This window comes from Euprymna scolopes, chromosome 38, assembly GCF_053919585.1.
Source record: "Euprymna scolopes isolate OS-2025 chromosome 38, ASM5391958v1, whole genome shotgun sequence".
Taxonomy (NCBI): Eukaryota; Metazoa; Mollusca; class Cephalopoda; order Sepiida; family Sepiolidae; genus Euprymna; species Euprymna scolopes.
The window spans coordinates 54,783,386-54,807,735 of NC_136519.1; positions in this window are offsets into that span (position 1 = coordinate 54,783,386).

Here is a 24,350-nt window from a genome sequence, read left to right on the forward strand (position 1 = left end):
TTGCCAAACTAATCAAAAAACCTTGATTCCAGTAAAGCAACTGGCCCTGACGGCATTCCTATTAAAGTGCTCAAAAAGCTTCAACCTGAACTAGCTGACATACTTACAAAGCTGTTTAAACATTGTCTTAAGAAGAACTGCTTCCCAACACACTAGAAATCAGTATGTCCCATATTTAAAAAATCAGGTGATCGGTCATCTCCCTCTCAGTACAGACCAATCAGTCTTCTGTGCATCATGAGTAAATTGCTGGAATCTGTGTTATACAGAGAAGTAGTCAACCACCTCAGCAATAATAAATTTCTTAGTGACATACAATATGGTTTCCATTCTGCTAGATCTATAGCAGGTGTGCTAACAGTCAGATCTCATAGGATTAGTGAATTTCTCGAATGAGGTTTCCTTTCTAGGGCAATTGGCCTTGACATATCAAAGGTCTTTGATAGGGTATAGCATAAAGGTCTACTCTACAAAATCTCCAGCTACTCTATAGCTGGAAATGTCTTCCCAATTATTAAATCAGTTCACTCTGATAGATTCATAAGAGTAGTGGTTGATGAGCAGAAATCAGAAGCTCACATGGAAAGCGCCTTTTAAAAAAACGTTGATTTCCTTCGCCGCTGGGAGCCCCCGGAAAAATATAAGAGCCCAAAATTTTATGAACCTAGGAGAGAATTCAGCAGGAGGATTCAAGAGGAGAATTTGTCTCGCTACGTGAGTGAACGTACGGACCTTAACCTTAAGAGATGTAAAGAAGAAAAGAAGAAAGAAGACACCAAGTGGACTGAAGCCAACTCTGCTCCCAGGTTATGGGTCGAGCACCTTTATTTACTGACCGTTGCCTGATTCACACCTAAACCGATAAATACAAACCAAATGAACATTCTCTTTTTGTTGATTTCTCTCCACGCTGACCTTTCCCTCAATAATAAAAAAAGCTGCTTTTCTAACTTTTAAAATTTAATGTCTATCTTATTTATTTTATGGAGTCAGATAACTACATGTTAAAATACAAACCTGATAAACCATGGGCTATAGATGCTCCTCTTTAGGGGCGCTGACTTCCAAATCTCACTTTCCGACCCTGGTGTCTAAATTCTTGCAGTGGGAGAGAACCAAAAGCCTTAATTTTTAATTTTATTATTAAAAATTCTTTCATTGTGACGTCTACTCAAATCTCTTTTCGAGGTTTTGTGAGTTGATATGCCTGTCACACCAAAGTTTTAAAAAGCATTTTCATCGCTAAACTCTTTGATCGAATGACCACATAACAAGAATATCCGTTCTTGTTATCAAGTTAATTTGCCGATAAAAAGTAGCTATTATGGAATTACTGATACCAAATAGCCAATTTGTCTTGAATTAGATTTTTTCTGCAGAACTGTTGTAAGTTAACTCGAAGGAAAAGAAGCAAACAAGTTTACAAAAATAGCGAGGAAAGTAATTAACTTTCTGCTGATGTGCAGTTGAAGCCAGGAACTGTAGTTAAATGGTACAACGTTTTATATGCTTTTCTACATCACTGGTCATTTTGTTGAAATGTTTTATGCCTGACAGAAAATGCAGTGTTTGCATGTATACTTATCATGCGATACATTATTCAATTTCTCATCGGCACTGTTACATTTTCCCCCCAATTTGAAATGCAAAAAAAGTCTTAATAAATCAAACTCTTCGATTATTGAATAGAATACTAGACTGGAGATCTCAAACTAAAAAGCAAGAAATTGCAAGAGGCAAGGTTGCAGAATCGGAAGGTATAAGGTCTAATTCAGACTTATAGAATTAAAAAAAAATTCTAACTCACACACACAGACGTTCAGCTTCATATATATATATATATATATATATATATATATATATATATATAATTTAAAGGAGATTAGAACAATAGTCTAAAGAGCAGAGTGTATTTTAATGTAATAGTAAAATTACTAGTTTAATTAAAATACAGGGAAAGAAAAAGTGCTCGTTGTAATTTAGATATATAATAAGCTCAATAGGTAGCTTTCAGCTGAAAAGTACTCATATAGATGCTTGCTATAGCTTTTCAGCTGAAAAGCTATAGCAAGCATCTATATGAGTACTTTAACCATAGTTCCTGATTTCAAAAGGCGAAAAATTAAAAGGTAAATATTTGTACGTATGTTTTTATGTATATATATATGTATATCTATGTATATGTATATATATGTGTACACTTTTTCATATATATGCATGTATGTATTTGTGTATGTATATATGTATAATATTGTACTTAAACCAAATTTATATTTATAATTTTACTCTATTTTATTTCTATCCCTAACCCATATTAATTTTCTTATCAAGTTTTAAATCCATACCTTTATTTTAATTTTTTCCAGATACATCTGCCTTACTTTAATGCTAGGTTTATTTATGGTGTCTTTTACATTTAATAAAAACCCTTTCCAATATTTGCTGATGAGGAAACCTTGTTTAATAAAAAACTACATGTAATAATTATTGTCCGTAACTTGATGTCTACCACAATAAAAACACTGTTTTCTGAAACGATCGTACAAATAATTGATTTTGTTGTTGTTCCTTCTTATGAAACGGATTTTTAATTTAATTATAATTTGATTTTTAAATTATCAATCACATTACTAAATATATATATATATATATATATATATATATATATATATATATATATATATATATATTACATTTTCACCCCAAACAAGCACATTGCCACTTTGGTGTAGGGGGCTACTATCAGGAGCAGCAACTACTGGGGTACTATGTAGGGATTTGGGCAGCAAGATGTCTGTTCACGTTGCACTTGAACTTCTGCACGTCAGTACAGTTGGGGAAGCAGGGACCTGGAATGGAATTCCAAAGTCTAGCCCTTCTGGGGAAGAAACTACTAGAGTAGAAAAATCTTTTACATCTAGGGATCTCTACAGTGTGGGGGTAGGATTTAGCAGCCTGTCAGGTTTGTCGAGGGTGTTCACGTCATGGGGGCACAAGTGCTTGCCATTCGTCAGAGCGTTCACCATTAAAATACTTGTAGAACAGGCAGAGGGATGCAACGTTTCGTCGATGGGACAGAGGCTGAAGCTTAGATGCCAGTACAGGGCCTATCAGATTTGCGACTCTCTTTTGAACCTTGTCAAGGAGCGAGAGACTAGTAGCAGATGCACCAGCCCAAATGTGACAGCAATACTCCATACATGGGCGAATGGTGGTCTTATAGAGGTACAAGATACTTTCGGGTGTTAGTAGTTTTCTAGCACGGTAGAGAGAGCCCACCTTCCTTGCAGCAACCCTGGCGATGCCTTCAATGTAATTGTTCCAACTCATGTTTCCTGTGAACGTTAGGCCAAGGAGTTTAAAAGATGTACTCTCAGATAAAGAGTCGTTGGCCATTGCTATAGGTGGTAGAGAAGGTTCCTTGTAATTATTGAATGAAAATAGTTTAGTCTTGGCGGCATTGAACATGACCATCCATTTTTGTCCCCATTCCACTACAGATTGGAGGTCATCCTCTAGTGTTTCTGCCATTTCTTTAGATATGTGTTCATTTGTTTTCCTGTCGTGCCTGTTATAGAGTGTGGTGTCATCAGCATATATACCCATCTCAGAGGAAATTTTGTCAGGGAGGTCATTTATGAATATCAGGAACAGTAGAGGTCAAAGGATACACCCCTGAGGAACTCCCGCATTTATATCATATTGTTTCGATGTACGTCCGATATATATATGTACAATATATATATATCTATGTATATATATGTGTGTATATATATATATATATATATATATATATATATAATATAAAGCTGAACGTCTGTGTGTGTTTGTGTGTGTGGGGGGGGGGTCACGAATAGGCTCCTATATGGTTGACCATTTTAAAAAACTGATTACATATAATGATAGAAGATGTATCGAGGATCAGGAATGGGTATGTTTGATCTGGCAGAATGGTGGTTCATAAAAATTGTGGGGTCTGCGTTCGTGCCTGGCCCCCAAATGTGGAAATAAAAAATGAAAAAAAAAAAACGTTTACAAGGGTTTTTGATATAGATGTACATGAGAATACTTTGATAAATATGTTTCAACTTAAATAGGGATGGTATAATAAAATTGTGGGGTCTGCGTTCGCGCCTGTACTCCATGGAAATATGGCACGAACTTTAACAAAGACTTTTCATATCTGTTTGCTTAAGTATACTTTGATAATTACGTTCCAATTTGAAGAAATATGGTATAATAAAATTATTGGGTGTTCGTTCGCGCCTGACCTCCATAGAATATAAATATGTCACAAAGTTTAACAAGGTTTTTTAAAAGGGGTGAGGGTCCACAATAACACCTTAACTTTAATCCTTATTCACGTTAGCTTTTATTTATTTTTTTTAGTTGAATCATATTGTGTCGAATAAATTTACCTCATAAATTCACGTTCTTATTAAAATGAAAGCCAAAAAAGAAAAAAAGTCGGAACTTTAGACAACTCTCGACAAAAACTTTGCATAACTCTGTTTTTTTCCTTCTCCACTTGCACGTGGCTCTCTTTCTAAAATAGATAAATAGATAAATAATAAAAAATAAGAACGTTACTTGTTATCGTGTCAAAAGAAAGAAAAAATCCTGCTCACGTGTCTTTTTAAAAACATTTACATAACCTTTTTATTTTTATTTATATATCTGTTTAAGCTTTTTTTTTGTCAGTGTACTAGAAGGAATTCAGTTGATTACAACCCTTTCTGCGTGTTCTTTACATTACAATAATACAACCCTGAATCCGACGGCGCAATACTACAACGTTCAATACTGTAAAACTGAAACGAAGCTGTTCTGCTTGAAAAGGGCGCTATTTTCTTCGTATTCATATTTATATCGATTCTTTGCTTTAAAAACTAAAGTAATTACGTGTTTACTTTTTTAATATCCTATTTTGCTGTTTCGCATTATTTTACTAAAGTAAGTAAAGCTCCATTATTTTTCAAAACTGTTTTTGTTTCTTTGTTTTTCGATATTTCGTCGATATTATTTAGTAAGAGTGTTTAGCAGAAAAGCTATAAATATACAAGAAATAAATGTTCAGTTCATGTTTTTTTTTGTTTTGAAATAGTTTTTAATGCTCTTTACTTGAAATAATTTCAGCGAACCAAAATTTGAGATGATAACTATTTAAATGAATTTTTATATAAACTTGTAGGGGACTAGGATATATAAATACCCCAATCTCGTTACAAAAGAATAATGAAACGAATGAGGAATTGAAGGAAACAAAGACTCAATTAATGGAGAAGGTAAACGTGGTTTATTTGCTATTGAAAGAAATGAACGTTTTAGTTATAATATGTCCGCGCGTATGTAACCAATGTTCGTTGCAGGACTGGTGTTGTAGCAAGAAAAGGAAATGTGTTTTCATCTCAAGTTCGGGTCATTATTGTTTGTTCGCGCGTGGGAAGAGAAATAAATGTTGTAGGAAAATTGAGAATGGTAGTCCAGCGTGTGTATGCATTGATAAGGAATGAACTTTTGTAGGGTAGTATAATTAAACAAAGCGTACTTATCTTTTCAGACGACGGGGGTGGTAAGTGGGCGGCCGGTCGTGCTACTTCGGTGATATGTGTCCAGGCTTTTAACTTGAGAGCTGCGACTACATTTATCAACAACTAGCAGCGCGGCGTCTTCGCCTCCTGTGTTTTTCTTCTTTTTCTTCTTTGGTTTGTGTGAAATAGGCATTGTTAGAACTGAAGGCATCTTGGCCCATAACGTGAGAGCGGGGTTGGCTTCAGTTCACTGGTGCCTTATTTCTTCTTCTTCTTCTTCTTCTTCTTCTTCTTCTTCTTCATCTCTTTAGGTCGGGTGGAAGAATGTCCGTGCGTTCACTGACGCAGCTGGGCGAATCTCTTTTTTCTTTTCTTTTTCTTCTTCATTTCTTTAGGTCGGGTGGAAGACTGTCCGTGCGTTCACTGACGCAGCTGGGCGAATCTCTCTTTCTTTTCTTTCTGGTCCCCTCCTTTTATAGTCGCAAACCGGCTCCCAGCGGCTGTGATATTTTAGGCCTTTATTTTCGGCGGGGAGCTCTGCCATTGGTTGATAATTCTTTTATGGTTTCTTATTTTTATTTTTCCAAACGGAAGCGATGCGCGGAGCCATGTGCAAATGACGATTTTTTATTTTGTCTCTTATGCTGGAGACGTTAGCATCCGGTTCGCATGTTCCCACAAACTACACATGCCATAATTGAATATTCCTCAAGCACAAAATAACGGAAAACATTAAAATATACTTATAAATATTCCTTACGTTGATTGAACTCTCTTAAATTGTTAACACAGATTGCTTAGGTGCCACTCCTTCACATTGAAAACGGGGCTCTCCATTTCAAAGTCGCTGCCATTTTAATTTTTTTAAAAACCGGTTCGTGAATTAAAAAAATTTTTTTTTTTTTTTACAAACTACTTAAAAATACAAACCAATAAACTTTTCTACCATAAAAGTAACTTTTATTGACTATGGTAACATTTATTTCTTGTATATTTATATTATTATATATATAACATTTTCTCTTTGTAAGGAAACATCATTTTGTTGGTCACTCTTGGCTACTAATGGAAACAAAGTTGATATAAAAAAATATATTTTCGCGAAAATTATCCTTACTTTCATCATATTTTGCTTAGGGTAAAATTTTTGAGTATCAAAACCTATCTCTTTACAGCCCCTCCTTTTCATGACCTATCATACTTTCATCAATCACAGTCCATTTTCTGTAGGCTGTTTTTGAACCCAGTCAACGACGGGTACTTCTGCTAGTATATATATATATATATATATATATATATATATATATATATATATATATATGATATGATATTGTTGTTTTTCTTTTATATATATATAAATATTATATATATTAATTATTATAGTAAAAAATAATTATATATATATATTATTATATATTATTATAGTAAAAAATAATTATATATATATATATATATATATATATATATATATATTTGGTAAAACTGGTAATTAGTAAAAACCCAAAGAGAGTGCTCAGTACTATTGCAGAGCAAATATGTGTTTTATTTTTTTTTATTACCGTTTTATCTGTTTGGTTACATATGTTTCGGATGTTGGACCATGTTTACGATCTAACAGCCTCGTCTGACCTTACAGAAATAGTTGGTTAGTATTAGGAAGAATTGTTTTTAGGAGGAATATGGAAAAAAAGGGGGATTTCTCCTACTCCAAAAAAAACCCCTCTTTTTTTTCTTTTTTTTTTTTTCGTATTCCTCCTAAAAACAATTCTTCCTAATACTAACTAACCATTTCTGTATGGTCTGACGAGGCTGTTAGATCGTAAACATCGCCCAACATCCGAAACATATGTAACCAAACACATAAAACGGTAATAAAAAAAATAAAACATATATATATATATATATATATATATATATATATATAATATATATATATATATATATATATATATATATATAATCACATTGTCATTCAATTTTTCTTCTGTTAACCCAGTATATTTTTGATTTGTTCCAGTCTTCTATAAATTATCTAAATAATAATGATATTTTCATGGGTAGAATAAAAAAAATAATAGTTATCCTCACAAAGGCTTAACAAATAATAAGATAAAGAAAAACAATTAGATGTAAACAATACGTTTTTGAAAAAATAGTCTGACGTATTCATGTCGCGCTCCACGTGAGTATTGATTTCATACTTTGCATGAGTGTTCCGAGATTTAAAAATAAATGCCCGACACATCAATTCACCAGGCTTAAGTGTGTCACAAACACTAACGTACATAAATGATCTGAGGAAAAATCCATGGAAACAATTTAGTCGGTAGATTTCTGGATTAACCTGTCGGCCAACCAATGAGGCTTCTGTTGACTGCAGATTATGTCGTAAAAGTCAAAATGTGGACAAATGAATGAGATGGACACTAATAGAATTGGTCATCCAAGGTATTACGGGGGAAGGGGGGGTGAAAGAAGATAAATATTGTTAGTTTTGCAGTTGGGATCTTTGGAAAGTTTTTTTTTTGTCTTTTGCGCTAGAACAGCCAAGAACAGCAATGTTTTTGTTAAATAGAAAAAAATGAAACAATTGCATTTATAAAATTGTCGATGGTTTTAATCAATAATATTGTGACGTTGGAAGATGTAAGGTCCAACTTTGGCTTCAAAGATTCTTTAAATTCCGACTTAGTCTTCTAGAATTGCCAAATTTCCGATTTGGTCTCTTAGAATCTATCTATATATGTATATACACCCCGTACCAGAATTATATGCAAATCGATATTTTTGTTCTAACTTCGATAGTTTTCAATGAAAATTCGTGAAACCTTGCACGTTATACGGCAACACTAACACATGCGCAGATATAAAATTTTAAACTGATCTGCGCAATAGTGAGCAAACGGCAGCCATTTTGGTGACTTGCAGTTTTTTCAGCGTGCCAACTTTATATGCAAGATGGGACGTAAAGGTGCTTTAAGTCAAGCTGAGAAGTCTAAAATTGTTCAAAGGCTTCATAATAAGATTTCCACCTTAGAAAATGCCAAAGATTTACATCGTAATGTTATGTTACGAAGCGTATGGTGACAAGCAAAAATAATAGACAACACAGGATTAAGATTTGAACGAACTCAACAATTTATTTTCTAATAAATAACACAGAATAATAACGAGCTGTCCTTGGGGTGAAGATGGCAGATTGTTGTTAGTTGTTGTTATTGTGGTTATAAGGCACGACGAAACCTTCGTTTGTAATAGTAGTAGCAGCAGTGCTGGTCTGGTTATAATCGTGTGTCAATAGCGATAGTTGTTGTTGTTAGAAGGCGCGACGAAGCCTTCGTTGGTAATGGTAGTAGCAGCAGTGCTGGTTATAATCGTGTGTCAATAGCGATAGTTGTTGTTGATAGAAGGCGCGACGTAGCCTTCGTTGGTAATGGTAGTAGCAGCAATGCTGGTTATAATCGTGTGTCAATAGCGATAGTTGTTGTTGTTAGAAGGCGCGACGAAGCTTTCGTTGGTAATGGTAGTAGCAGCAGTGCTGGTTATAATCGTGTGTCAATAGCGATAGTTGTTGTTGTTAGAAGGCGCGACGAAGCCTTCGTTGGTAATGGTAGTAGCAGCAGTGCTGGTTATAATCGTGTGTCAATAGCGATAGTTGTTGTTGTTAGAAGGCGCGACGAAGCCTTCGTTGGTAATGGTAGTAGCAGCAGTGCTGGTTATAATCGTGTGTCAATAGCGTAGAGCGATAGTTGTTGTTGTTAGAAGGCGCGCCGAAGCCTTCGTTTGTAGTAGTAGTAGCATTGGTCGCGACAGCCGTAGCGTTGTGGTGATGGCGAGGCTGGTGGTCCTTCTGCTGTCTTTTCCTTGGCTTCGCTAAATATAGCAAGCACGCGGACGTAGTTGTAGACAAACGGTTAGTGATGAAGAAATTGCCTCCATGTCGAGAAAACTGTGTTTCTTTTGGGTTGTTGTTTTCGCTACGGTGTGTAAGGCATCTAAGCGTTTTGCCCTTAATTTTGTGGAGGTAACCATGATCATGTGCCTCGACTTTGGTGCCATGGTAGCGATCGTAGCGTGAATCCCTACGTAGTCAGTTTCTCCCCAAAGCGGTCAGGAATCATGAAACTTGAGTGGTGGTCGTCACGGTGACACGTGGCAGACAGTATGACGGCGTCCCCAAGTCAAAACGAGATCTAAATCATAACATCATAACAGTAATCATCGTACAATAAAAAGATATTGTACGAACCCTGAACTTTGCAACGAACGCTCTGACAAAGGGAAAATTCGTAAGAAATCCTATCTGTCACGTCGAACAATGAGCAAGATCAAGAGAGAAGTTCGTTGTAACCTACTTGAAACTAGCAAACAAGTTTTTGAAAAAGCTGGCGTTCCTGATGTGCCAAAATCAACTCGTTGCCGTATCCTGAGGACGATTGCAAGATTTGGAAAGTCAGAGATCCGCTCTCAATTGAAGGATATCCACAAGAAAAAGAGGATAGAGTGGGCAAGAGATCACATGAAGGTGAATTTTCAAACTGTTTTGTTCATCGATGAGTGTCGAGCAACCCTTGATGGACCCGATGAGTGGAGGGGAGGATGGTACCATAATGAGAGTCTACGTCCCCAAAGGATCAGGCGTCAACAAGGAGGTGGTGGTGTGATATTCTGGGCTGCAATCATTGGTAATGAGCTGGTAGGACCATTCAGAGTCGCAGATAGAGTTAAAATTACCGCCAAACTCTACATTGACTTCATTAAGGAACACTTGGAATCCTGGCATAAGAAGAAGAATTTGGCATTCCAGAAAAAGATGGTATTCATGCATAATAATGAACTGTCTCATTCTGCAAGCATAGCCACTGAATATTTGGAGAGAGTTTTTGCCAGACATGGGAAAATAATGCGATGGGCAGCCTGTTCTCCAGATTTAAATCGCAAATCTGTGGAGCATCTTGAAACAAAATATTTACTCCGGAGGAAGGCAGTACAACCCAAGAATGACCTCTGGAATGCTATTCTGACTGCTGCCAAAGACTTTTCATCAGATGAAATTGAAAGTTTGACATCTTCAATGGACCAAAGGCTTTTTGCTCTTTTCAATAAAAATGGCAATTATATAAGATATTGATTGTACTATGAAACCATATTGAAGTTGTTTGTTCTTTATTATTGTTGTTCTCAATTTACAAATTCCTAGAATAATCAATGTTTCGATAATCTTTTAACACTTCACCATATTTGGCATGCTGAAAAAAAAATGCAAATGCAAATCACCAAAATGGCTGGCAATTGTTTATTACTGTGCAGATTAGCTTGAAATTTTAGATTTGTGCTTGTGTTAGTATTACCATATAACGTGCTAAATTTCACAAATTTTCATTGAAAACTATCGGAGTTAGAACAAAAAAATCGATTTGCATATAATTCTGGCACGGGTGTAGTATAATATGTTGAATGTTGAAATATTAACAACTATTGTTTCATGCTTATGTAATCATCAGTGTGGAAAGTGATAATTACTGCTGGCCAGGAGATTCGAATCTAACCACAAAGTCACCTTTTACTTCATAGGCTAGCATCTTCTATTATATAATGGACAATTTTTTTTTTGTATATATGGATATCCAGCTAAAAGTTAAAAATAATAACGTAAATACACACAAAGTTGGTAGTTTCTTGCTCAGCATTGCCCCATGTAAATATCTAAAATTTAGTCAAAAAATTATTCATTCTTTGACCCTAAACTGATGCAAATTTCGTCAGGGGGAGGGTGTCTTTTTAAGCGAGTTCATGTACTAAATAAAGGAAAGTAACTCCAATTTTTAACCAAAAAGTTACTTTCTTTGTGCTGACTCATTCCTTCAGGTATCTATAAAAAGGTGGTGTGTGTGTCAAGAGAGAAGAATGGGCAATGTTGAAGGTGAAGAAGAAACAGGCCATTGAGGGAAAGCGAGGGAGAAAATAAAGGAGGGGAAGATAGAAATATAGAAAGATGGATAAAGAGATAGAAGTTTTAATAAAAATATGTTGTTATTGGAAACTATCTGATGCACTATGAGATCACTCATAATATTGATGCTATTGCTTTGTTTTTCCATTACTTTTGCAAAACTCAATCATGCTCTGCAAAATCAAAAAGAAAAACAAAAATTTTCTTTATTTATTCATTTATTTATTGCAGACTATTATCCTCATCTTCTAGTAGTTGTTTCACGACGTTTCGGGCAAATATTCCTCTGGCCTTCGTCAGGTGGTAACCGCAACGGGATAGGAATGTTGAATCTCCTAACTGCGACCTCTGTAATTACTGCCTTCCATAGTTGTTGTCGTCTCACCACGTTTTGGGGTTTGTGGTGAAGTTGATAGAGACGCTGAATCTCTACAGTTCCAGGTGAGCATTGTCTGAATATAGTGATTTCAATCCTACCCAAAATCGGCCAGAGGCTTAGTTGGCCAAAACATCGTAAAACAACAACTAAAAAATGAGGATAATAGTCCACAATAAATGGATGAAAAATACAAATTACTCATCTCAATAAGAATTCCAATTAATTAAATAAGAATTTTCTTCTACAAAACAACCAAACCAAATGCCATGAATAAAATATTCGAAGCACAAAGAAAACAAAAGTGGATATGCACACTGCAACGCTCCACTTTGGCTCTTATCTGGGTTAGGAGGTCAGTCGGAGAGACCTGATCTGATCAATGAGCTGGTCATGGTGAGCGTCACCTTGTAAAACGGTAACCCAACTTACAGCAATAAATATTCCGATCCCACCTTCACCACTAACAACTACTAATACTTACCCCCCCCAAAAAAAAAATGGTTGTAAGTTATTCGGTGATATGAAGATAATAAGAACTTGAAGCATAAAAACTTTTATCAACATTACCCGAGTTGGCATTGAATAAACTAAAAAGGGGTTGCTGCAAAAACAAAAAACAAAAAAAAAAACAACCAAACAAAATGGTACTAAGCCATTTTTTTTATCATGCTCTCCAAAAACAATTTTAATCCTCCTGAATTACTTAACAGAAACTTTCTTGACAAAACAAAATTTTTTAAAACTTCCAGGTGAAGACACTCTTTAGATCGAGTAAAGATTTCTGTTTGAAAAGGAGGTATACCCTTGAAAATTAAAAATATGGCACTATATTATCCTGATTTGATACACTACGTGGTAAATAAATATTTAAAATTATTGAATTCTTCAACATCGTAATTTATTATTGTTTCATATCAAACAGTGTTAGCAAGTAAATTGAATTGGCACAACCTTAAAAAAATTCAACTTCTGAAAATTTATTTTCTTGAAAATTAAAGTAAGTGAAAAATTAAAATGGGGAAAAAAATTTTCAAAACTTACCCCATGCAGTTTGTACATATAAGATCAACCTTAAATCACATACCTCATCATAATGTGATAAGCACATATCATGTGTTACACCACAGGACAACACCGTCGCCTGCAACATTGTTTCCATAGTTTTCTCTTTCATTTTCTCCTGACACCTTACACACACGCAAAAACACACACGCAAACACACACACACACATATATAAGAAAGAAAATTAAAAGTGTAAGTTGAAATTTACAATAAAAATTTATTGTTCGACTGAATACTCCAAAAAACAATTTACAAAGTTCTTATGTTTTTTGGAGTATTCAGTCGAACAATAAATTTGGATTTTAAATTTCAATTCACAGTTTTAATTTTCGTTCTCTTATTATAATAAGCTCTACTCTCTATTGCGTATTGAGCTTTTTTATTCAGTTGGGATTAAATTATCTATATATTTACTGGTATTTATATTAAATTGAAGTTTACCATTGCGTATATCAGGTAAACATTACATCCTTTTAATTTCACTATATAAAGATATATATATATATATATATATATATATATATATATATATATATATATATAAATAATGAACTCTCACATCGATTTCCATGTATGAGCTCTGCTACAATAATCCACACAAATGATTTGTTTATAGTGGTGAAGGCTTTGTGTAGAACTAACCACACTTTTTAGTACAACCGCTAATCTTTGTCAGTGCAATGGCTGCCACAAGACAGAGCACATGGTAGACCTTTATATCAGTGTCCTTCATCTAAATGCATATCTTTACAAAGACTGAGGGTTAATCTCTCCTAGTGGATTAAATGCATCCCCAGATACCAACATGAAAATTTCTACGTCCAGCACGGTACATACAATGCCTACCATTCCAAAATTGTCACCCATGTGGTACTGGCCAAGCTAATTATTGCTTAATTTTAGTGATGTGGTGAGAACCGCTGTTTCAACATGATTATGCTGTAGTACACCCCCCACACACATCTGTATATATAAAATATATATAAAATATATATAAAATATATAAAATAAAATATATACAAAATATAAAAAATAAAATATATATAAAATATATAAAATATATATAAAATATATATAAAATATATAAAATAAAATATATATAAAATATATATCAAAAATATATAAAATATAAAAAATATATAAAATATATATAAAATATATAAAATAAAATATATATAAAATAAAATATATATAAAATATATAAAATAAAATATATATAAGATATATATAAAAAATATATAAAATATATAAAAAATATATAAAATATATATAAAATATATAAAATAAAATATATATAAAATATATATAAACTATATAAAATAAAAAATATATAAAATATATAAAATAAAATATATATAAAAGACAAAACGGGCGCGCAAGTTTTTGTATGTCCAACAAAGGCTTTTTTTGCAAGGCTTTTTGGGGAAGGAGGGGGGTTACTATCGCTTAGAACTTCTTATATACCATGTAGATCATAATATGTATGAATTGCGAACGCGCGTCGTGGCTAGATTTATTTACAGTGATTTTTACAAAATTATTGCAATTTCGGCTCCTCTTGTGTTGATTCGTTTTTTTCGTATAAAAGTGAAACTGATGTGAAACTAATGAGCTGTTCTCGGCTATGGGCCGGGAACGTCCAGAAAGCGATGGACGTTTGGTCAATGTCGGTTTTCACCGTCATATCAGACAATTGCTTTCATTTGGACACACTCCCCTAATAAAGGGGCAGCTGGTTTTCTCCAGCACGTTGGGGAAACAAAACCAGACGAAGTTGGGAAAAAACAAACTCAAAAGAACTATCCCGCAGTTAAAATTAAGTGCGATCCTCTGACCTAATTAAGTTCGTCGCGCACCTGCTATTTATAAACATTAAATTGAAATTGCTTTCAGTTACTTTCCTTTCATGGGCGAACGGGTAACTTATCAAGGTTTTTGCCTCAACGTTCCAGGTTCGATCCTACCTACCTACCAAAACTTTAAAAAAAATTTTCCGATTTTTTGAACAAGTTTTTTTTTTATTTTACTTTTTCTTCTTTTTACATCATGTTCGTTGTTTTTTTTTTTTGTTTTTCCGATTTTTCAAAAGAAGTTTAACGTAAGGTTTGGATCTACCCCCCCCCCCAACACACACACCTACAAACACCTGGGCAACACTAGGTACCCCCGCTAGTCTATAATATAAAAGGAAAAATGGGTGCACACATTTGTGTATGTCCCAAAAGGCTTTTTTCATGGGGGTTCTTGACGAGGTTACTATTTTGGAGAACTTTCTTTATACTCCCTAGATTGTAATATCTCTGATTTGCAAATGGACGTCATCTCTATCTTTTATTTGATCGAGTTTTAAAAAATCCCTGGTTTCCAGTGTTTAGTTGTCTTTTTTGTATAAATAAAGTGAAACTGATCGAAGCAAAGTCAACCACCTGGCCTTCCAAGCCGGGACGTCTTGAAGGCAATTAGCTTTGATCAATGTGAGGGAAACCCTTCATATCAGACAATTTCTATTCATTTATACACTGTCCGAGTTCCCCCTACTTGGGGGGAGCTGGTTTTCCACAACATCATGGGGAAACAAATACGGCAGAAAGTTGAAAGCTTAACTGGCCTACAGCCAGATTTAAGTGTGTGATTCTTTAGCATCATGGTTGAGATCACTAAATTTCAATGCTTTACACTTCCACACGCGTCATGGGGTAGCTGTAAGATGTCAGGTTTCCTTTCACTTTCTTTTCCACTTTTACATCGTGGGTTCGAGCCTGCCTGCCTACTACCACTTTTGTTTTTTTTTACACCTATAAACACCCGGGCAATGCCGGGCACCCCTGCTAATCTATAATATAAATCTCACCTGTCTATTAAATGTATGTATGTATGTTTGTATGTCTGCCCAAAACTATTGACGGCTGTCGAGGGGGATGCATAGGGGTTCACAAGTATAAAAAAACACATATAAAACACAAAAAACACCAACACAAATATCAATTGCACTCGGGGTGTATATGTGACACTATCGATCCTTTACATGCAAAGGTCACATCTATGTTCTGTTAAGGTCATGTACGTCAGGTCATTTCAATCTTCTAAAGCTCTCTCAATCTGATTCAAGCCACAACCGCCTTCCACTGTGTCCAACTCGCAATTGTCCTCAACTCTGTTGTCATAAGCTGTCACAAATTTAAAGCTGTCTGTAAACTGTCCCTGACTGTCATAAACTGCTGCAAAATTCACTGCCACACCTAAACTGCCAGCAAACTAACTCTAAATATATCTACCATTATTGTCCAGTCATTTTATCTGGCACACCTTGATTAACAATCCTATTCAGCTTCATTTTGTGTACCTTCCTTTGTGAACAATTTCTTCTCTATTGGTCTGTTAATAAACTTATTTCCTCTTTTGTTTGTTATATCTTTTCCTGTTTTTTACTTTCTGACACTTGTGGAAGTGGACGTCAATAGTATCACAGTAGGGAGAGTTCTTGTGTACCGTAGTCGTTACATGTCAACACTTGCGATGCACACGTTGTATGCAGACAGTCGCAAGGAAACAAAGACAATGAAAGAATTTGACTCACTTTTTTCTCTGTTGAAACAACGGACATTTATTTACAGGTACTTCCAGAATAACGCCTCATCTCTTGTTCAAAATCCTTCTTGTACTCCAATGTGTTTAACAAGACTCTGCCGTGTCAAATACTTAGTACTCTGTCTTTGACTGACCATTTTTAGGACACATCTTTCTCTATCGCCCTCGAGCGATGTGTGTAACACATCTATTGCTGTATTTCTCCGGCCATGTTTTTCTGTTTTTAGGATCTTTTTCTTTCCTTCTTCCTTGCTGTGACGTCACCTTGTACACAGCTCAGTCATTTGCGTACAGCTGATACTATATGCACGTCCACGCTTTTCTACACTGGGCGGCAAGTACCGTATTTTTTATTCTGTCAATTCATTTAATTTGCAATGTTCATGTCGTGCATTCTACACCATCACATTAAAAGAAGAAACATTGCATGCTTTGATTGCTGATGAAATAAGTGTAATGACTTAAAGCGTGAAACGTGCACTGAAACACATTCATGAATCTGCATCTAAAAGATGTAATTGAGTAAATTGTCACACGCAGCATAAACGGGTGAAGAAAAAAGAAAGCAAAACAAAAATAGGTGAGGAAAATATGCAACCTCAATACTTGTTGCACTTGAAATTTGGCACATGGTCTGATTTATGGAATGTCTGCTGGGTTTCTAACAATAGCTCACAAGATGAGCATGCTGACCTTTTTATGGTAGGTCATTCTTTTGTCAATGCAACAAAAAAATTATTGTTGGATGCACATTTCTTCAGTATTTGTCTCAGACAGATGTTTTTTTTTTTGGTGGATGCAAGAAAATACAAGAAATCGTTAAACTAAGTCTGCTAAATGTTTTTTTTTTTTTGTTTGTTTTTGTCTTTTATGAATTTATTTACTGGACTTTTTGCCTGTTAAAACCAGGCAAAAGTTATGGCCTGTTGACTTAGAATGAGTGTTTTATGCCAAACTTCTAGAGTAAATATAGTATTGTAGTGACTTATCTTTATTAATCCCTAACTGTGCATGGAATAGATACCATAATCCTTAGTTTTCTGCACCTCATTATAACAAAAGTCCATACAAATTTCAACAAGATCGGCCCAGTAGTTTCTGAAGAAAAGTGGAGCAGATCAAGAGAAATATAGATTAAATCTTGTTCCTCTTTCCTATTTTTTTTTTCAATCTATCTCACAAATGCAAGTTAAGAAACTCGATCATCGTATACATTTTTAAAAAAATTTTTTTTTACACACATGTTCACCCCCTTACAAAGCATATCACCACTTGGATGCAAGGGGCTACTATTTGGGGCCATGTATAGGAAAGATTAACAAGATACATTACATTTAAACTTCTGCATATCAGTACAACCAGGGAAGAAGGTAGCAGGAAGGGAATTCCAAAGTCTAGCTGTTCGAGGAAAGAAACTATTAGAATAGAAAGCTTTCTGGTATTTAGGGACATCAACAGTGAAGGGATGCGATCTTATTGCTAAGAGGGTTTGTCGGGGATATGTATGTCGAGGGGGTACAAGTGAAACAAGTTCATCAGAACACATTCCATTAAAATATTTGTAAAACAGGCACAGTGATGCAACATTGTAACGATGAGACAGGGGCTGGAGCTTAGTTGATAAAGTGGAACCGATTAGATTGACAACTCTTTTTTGGACCCTACCTAAGAGGGAGAGACTAGTGGTAGATGCACCAGCCCAGATGTGGCAACAATACTCCATGCATGGACGAATGGTGGCCTTGTAAAGGTACAGTATACTCTCAGATGTGAGTAGTCTTCTAGTTCGATAGAGAGAACTCATCTTCTTTGTAGCAGCCTTTGCGATATCCACTATGTATTTGTTCCAGTTCATATTGCCCGCAAATGTTACGCCGAGGAGTTTGAAGGTAGAAATATCAGGTAGGGTGCTATTTGTCATGGATATAGGGGGTTGGAGAGGCGTCTTGTAATTGTTAAAGGAGAGCAGCTTAGTTTTACTAGCATTAAATGTTACCATCCATTTGTGGCCCCATTCCACTATAGTCTGGAGGTCATTTGTTAATGATTCTGCCATTATCTTAGATTTATGTACATCTGTTCTTCCCTCATGCATATTATAGAGCATTGTATCATCAGTAAATATACCCATCTCGGACACAATATTATCAGGGAAGTCGTTTATGAATATCAGGAATAATAATGGTCCAAGGATCGGCCCCTGAGGCACTCCCACATTAATGTTATGCTGCTTGGATGTATGTCCGTCAATGACAACCTGTATGCTTTTAGTGTCTAAGAAGGATCTAATTATATTTATTATATGTCCAGTTATACCGTACGATTTAATTTTCATTTGTGTCAGACTTTATGAAAGGTTTTGCATATATTTTGGGCTACGGTCCTGACTTTACCCGCCTTATCCAATACATGGTAAATGCGTTCAGAGATAAATGTTAAAATATATGCAGTAGAACGACATTGCCTAATACTGTTTGTTCGAAAGAAGATTTGCTTTTGCAAGGTGGTGAACTAGTGCTTGATTAATTAAGGTCTCAAAGATTTTAGCAAAGAGTGGGAGGAGACTAATGAGGCGATAATTGAGAGGGTCTGTTCTTTCACCAGAATTCTTGTACACTGGTACCACAGAGGCCATCTTCCAGCTATTAGGGAAGCCAGATTCAGCAAGGCATTTATTGTAGAGCTTGGAAAGTATGGAGGCTAGCTCGGCTAAACATTTCTTAATTAGTATAGCAGAGATAAGATAAGGCCCACACGTCTTTGAGGTCTCTAAGTTTTTTATGATATATGAGAAGGGGTGATTTTTACATAATTTAATGTGGCTTCAATCCACATAGGGAAATTTGGGAAGGAGTTGTTTGTTGGCTCTAAGGTAGAGTTGGAGGTGAATCGTCAGATAAGCAGTTCCGCCTTCTCCATTGCCATGCATGCAACCCTCTAGTTGTTGCTCAGTGGGGGACTTACTGATTGCCCTTTAATCACTACATTATTATAGATTTTCCAGAAATCACGAGTTCCTATATTTTGTGATTCAATGCGTTTCCGGATTATTTCAGCATGCTTTCTTTTGGCTGTTGCTATTTCTCTCTGACAATGATTTCTAGCATCTACGAATTTTTGCCTATTTGTATTTGACTTATGACGTACAAACCAGTGGAATGCATGCTGTCATTGTGTAATGGCAGCTGCACAATCTGCAGTGAACCATGGGGGTGAGTGGGCTTGCTATAATACTGCTTTAGTACTTTGTTGTTTTGAGCAATGGCTCCTCACCTTGAGGTTGGGATTAAAATGTGATGTCAACTGATACCACTAGGTGGTCTGCATTTCCAAGTGGAGTGTGAGCATTAGTCACACAGTCCTTAGGGACTTTTTTTTTTTACACAGGAATCACCATTTATCAAGGCCCAGAGGCCACTCGAGGATAAGGGTTAATGGGTATGCATTAGTCAATGTGATTATAGCGTAGTAAACATAAGTAGTGGGAATTTTGTAAATTGGATTACTTAGGGGAACGGTTCATCAAGAACTTGTTTATGTTGGACTTGAAAACAATCATATTGTAGTCAGCTGGAAAGTAGGAAATCGGAAGAGAGTTCCACAGGCGTGCAGTTCTAAGAAATAAGCTTTGTTCATGGAATTTACGTTTAGGTTTAGGCAAAGATAAAGAGTGTGGGAAATTATTGATAATGGTTTTGGTTAGATGAGTATTTTTAGTAAAAGTTTGGTGAGGGGGGAGCATATATTTAAGCTCAGATGAACACTTGCCATGAAAATGACGATAAAGCAGACAGTTTCACAACATCTCTTCTGTGGAAAAGAGGTTGCCGGGAAGAGAAAAGGGCACCCCCAACTAAGCTACAAAGTCTATTTCGAACTCTGTCAAGACAGGGTAAGCTGTTTCTAGCAGCTCCTACCCAGATGTGGAAACTACTCTATTGTTGGCCGTACCTGACTTTTATATAGGTAGAAAATTGCATCAGGAGTGAGATATCTACTTGAGCGGTAGAAGGATCCCACCATTTTTCCAGCAACCTTGGCTATGGATTTGATATATGTGTTCCATTTCAAATCAGGAGTAAAGGTCAAGCCCAGAAGCTTGTCATAACATGGAGCCTCTGCAAGATGAGAGCCATTCATTTTAATTGATGCCAGATGGGCTTCAGAGCGTTGATGTTGTAAAGAAAGAAGCTTGGTTTTAGATGCATTAAAAGTAACAGGCCACCTCTTTCCCCATTGTGCCATGTGTTCAAGGTCAGAGGAGAGACAATCAGAGAGAACTTGGTTGTTTACGGTCTTTGATGTGCTACCATAGATAGTAGTGTCATCAGCATAAATGTCTACGAATGATGTAAGGATGTGATTTGGAAGATCATTAATGTAGATCAGGAAGAGAGTTGGGCCCAGAATGAATCCCTGAAGGACTCCACCATTAATACTGTGAGCTTCTGATTTCTGCCCATCAACCACTACTCTTATGAACTTATCAGAGAGAAATGATTTAATAATTGAGAAGACATTTCCAGTTATACCATAACTGGAGATCTTGTGGGAGTAGACCTTTATGCCATACCTAATCAAAAGCCTATGATATGCCAAGATCAATTGCACTAGAGAGGAAACCTCCGTTGAGAGATTTGCTAATCCTATAACTGTATGCACATCTGCTGTAGATTAGCAGAATGCAAACCATATTGCATGTCACTAAGTAGGGTATTTTGCTGAGATGGTTGACTACTTCTCTATTTAACACAGATTCCAGCAGCTTACTCATGACGCACAGGAGACTTATTAGTCTGTATTGAGAGGGAGATGAGTGATCACCTGAATTCTTAAATACAGGGCATACTGATGAGATTTTCCAAGGTGTCGGGAAGCATTTCTCCTTAAGACAACGCTTAAATAATTTTGTAGCTAGTTCTGGTTGAAACTTTTTAAGCTGTGATGAGAAATAGGTCTAGAAGTCAAGCCTGCTGAGGTTCACGATCTGGTAGATGGATTAGGAACATTACTGTCTGTGTGAGTGAATGGTCTATAGAGAAGCTGTCCAGCTGCATCTGTGTAACCTGAGAAACCAAGCCAATTTCTATAGTGGACATTAAAGCCACCAAATATGTACTTGGGCATTACTATCGAAGGAGAGTGCTGCATCTATACTATTAGAGACATGATCGATTAGGGTACAATTCTGACTTGAGGGAGAACTTAGAGAAAATATAAGTAATTAACACAATGATAAAATGTTAGATGTATTGCCGATTCTATGTCTATTCTCTTGAAACTTAGATCTACATACACTATCATTGGCATTGATTACTCTTCCCTTATTTTGTCCTTTACTCCTCACATTCCATGAGCAATGTTTCTGATAAACAGGGAAAAATTGCTGTTTCCTGGGTCAAAATCTATTCAATCTAACACTTATCATTGGCAAGTTTTTGACCTAGTAATATCTTTTTAGCTCCTTACATCAAATGGCTTCATGCTTGTCTGGAGCGATTTCCATTAACATATATACATATATATATTTATATAGTAATTTATAAAATATATATGGCGATTAATCTACACTGAATATTCTGCGTTTCATCCAACTATAGGATTCGTCAGGCTTATGCGCATAAGCCTGACGAATCCTATAGTTGGATGAAACGCAGAATATTCAGTGTAGCTTAATCGCCATATATATTTTATAAATTACTAACTAGCTCTACCTACGTATTGAGCACTTTTGAAGTAAATACTTAAAGTTTACGCATAAATCTATACTTTCGTATATTAAATTTATGCGAATAAATGAAGTAGTTATATATTTATATATATATATATTCCAATAACTATGTGTTTATTCATTTTTTAAAAGACCTACTTTTTGACGCATCGTATCATCGTTTCTTCTACAACTAAAATACAGTTATGTATTTTGTATTTTCAATAAGTGCAACTCGTCAGAATAAAAGTCAACAAACATCAGAAAATAAAAAGCAAAAGTCATCAAATTCACATTATTAAAGCATTTATGTAGGTTGAATAAAGAACATAAGATTCTGTTTATCTTCATGGACGCCATGTTTCATATCCATTTCATATCTATATATGTATTGACCAAGGGACAAAGATTTGGATGAAAGTCAAAGATGACATGAGTCTAACATTGGAACTCAACGACCGGTAGTATAACGTCATCTAACCACACTGATGACACTTATTAAAACGAAACATATATATGTGGATAAATACATGAAAATATTGATTATAAAAATATTTAATTACTTTCTTCAAAGGTAAAACTTTATGGAAAATATGGAAAGCTTCTCTAAAACAAATTCACGGCGTTTGCTCCTCTTAACAGGAAATAAAAAGTGTTTGTTTTTAGAGACGGCAAACTTTAAATTAAAATGAATCACAGGAAAATATTTTTGTTATACAAATGTGTAGCTTATTCCAAAAATTAATTTTTGACATTTATAATTTAAATACTATTTCTTGTAAATAGTTTAATGTAGAGGTCCGATTCTCACAACTCTATGCATTAAATTAGGCTGCATTTCAAACTTGATGGACGGTTGCATAAATATATCTCTGTTCAAAGTTATGTCTTTTTTTTTTCAAGGGCTGAGAAATACCCTATTGGAGAAAGCAACTAGTTTTGATATGCGAGATAAAGTTGGGGAGACCATCTAAATTCATATTGAAATAATATTTGCAAAATAAAAGTTAAATAGTAAAAGTCTCATAGTGACAAGATACGAGGGGTGTAATGCCCCTGACCCACTTCCCATAGCAGTAGAGCAACGAAACTTGCCACAGTTATTAGTCTTTCTCTACATAGGAACCACCCAGAGTTATGCATTTCTCCCATCGTTTGATGCAGCTCTGGAGAACGTTTTTGTAGAATACCCCAGGTTGATCCTCCAACCATGACGTGACTTCAGAAATCAAGGCTGCATCATCTGGGAAACGCTTTCCTTTCAAAAACAACTTCATAGCTGGGAAGAGGTGAAAGTCAGAGTGCAAGGTCAGGAGAGTAGGGAGGATGGGGGAGGATTTCATAACCACATGCTCGTGCTTCTGATCCGGCGACATGCAAGTTGTGGACCGGAGCGTTGTCCTGCAGGAGGAGGGTACCTTTGTTGATCTTGCCCCGCCTCTTAATTTTGATAGCTTCCCTTAATTTCCTCAAAAGTGAAGCATAATAGGCTCCTGTAATTGTGATACCCTTTGCCAGGAAATCTGTCATCACTACTCCATCCTGGTCCCAGAAGACTGTGAGCATGATCTTGCCAGCAGAGGGCTGCACCCTTGCCTTCTTTGGATGTGGTGTCCAAATGCTTCCACTGCATTGACTGGACTTTGGTATCTGGATCATAGTGATGGACCCAGGTTTCTTTCTGTGTCTTTTGAAAAACTTTGACTCATCTTCTTGGCACATCTCCAAATTCATCCTTGAGCACTCGATGCGTTCTCGCTTCTGGAATGGTGTGAGCAACCTAGGAATCCATCTGGCAGACACCTTATGCATATGAAAATGGTCATGAATGGTAGTTTCCACAGACCCTGTACTAATCTTGACATCTTGGGCTATTTGGCGAATAGTAATGCGCCGATCTTCCAAAATGGCAGCCTCACCTTGATGGACAGATGCCTCATCAATGGCAGAAGGGAGGTGACCAGGTCTGGGAGCTGTTTCCACAGACTTCCGGCCAGATTTGAATTCATGATCCCAGCGTTTTACAAAGTCATATGATATCACCATAAGTTTCTTTCATTTCATCAAACGTGTCCTGTGGTGTGCATCCTTTCAAATACAAAGACCGAATCACTGCTCGACATTCA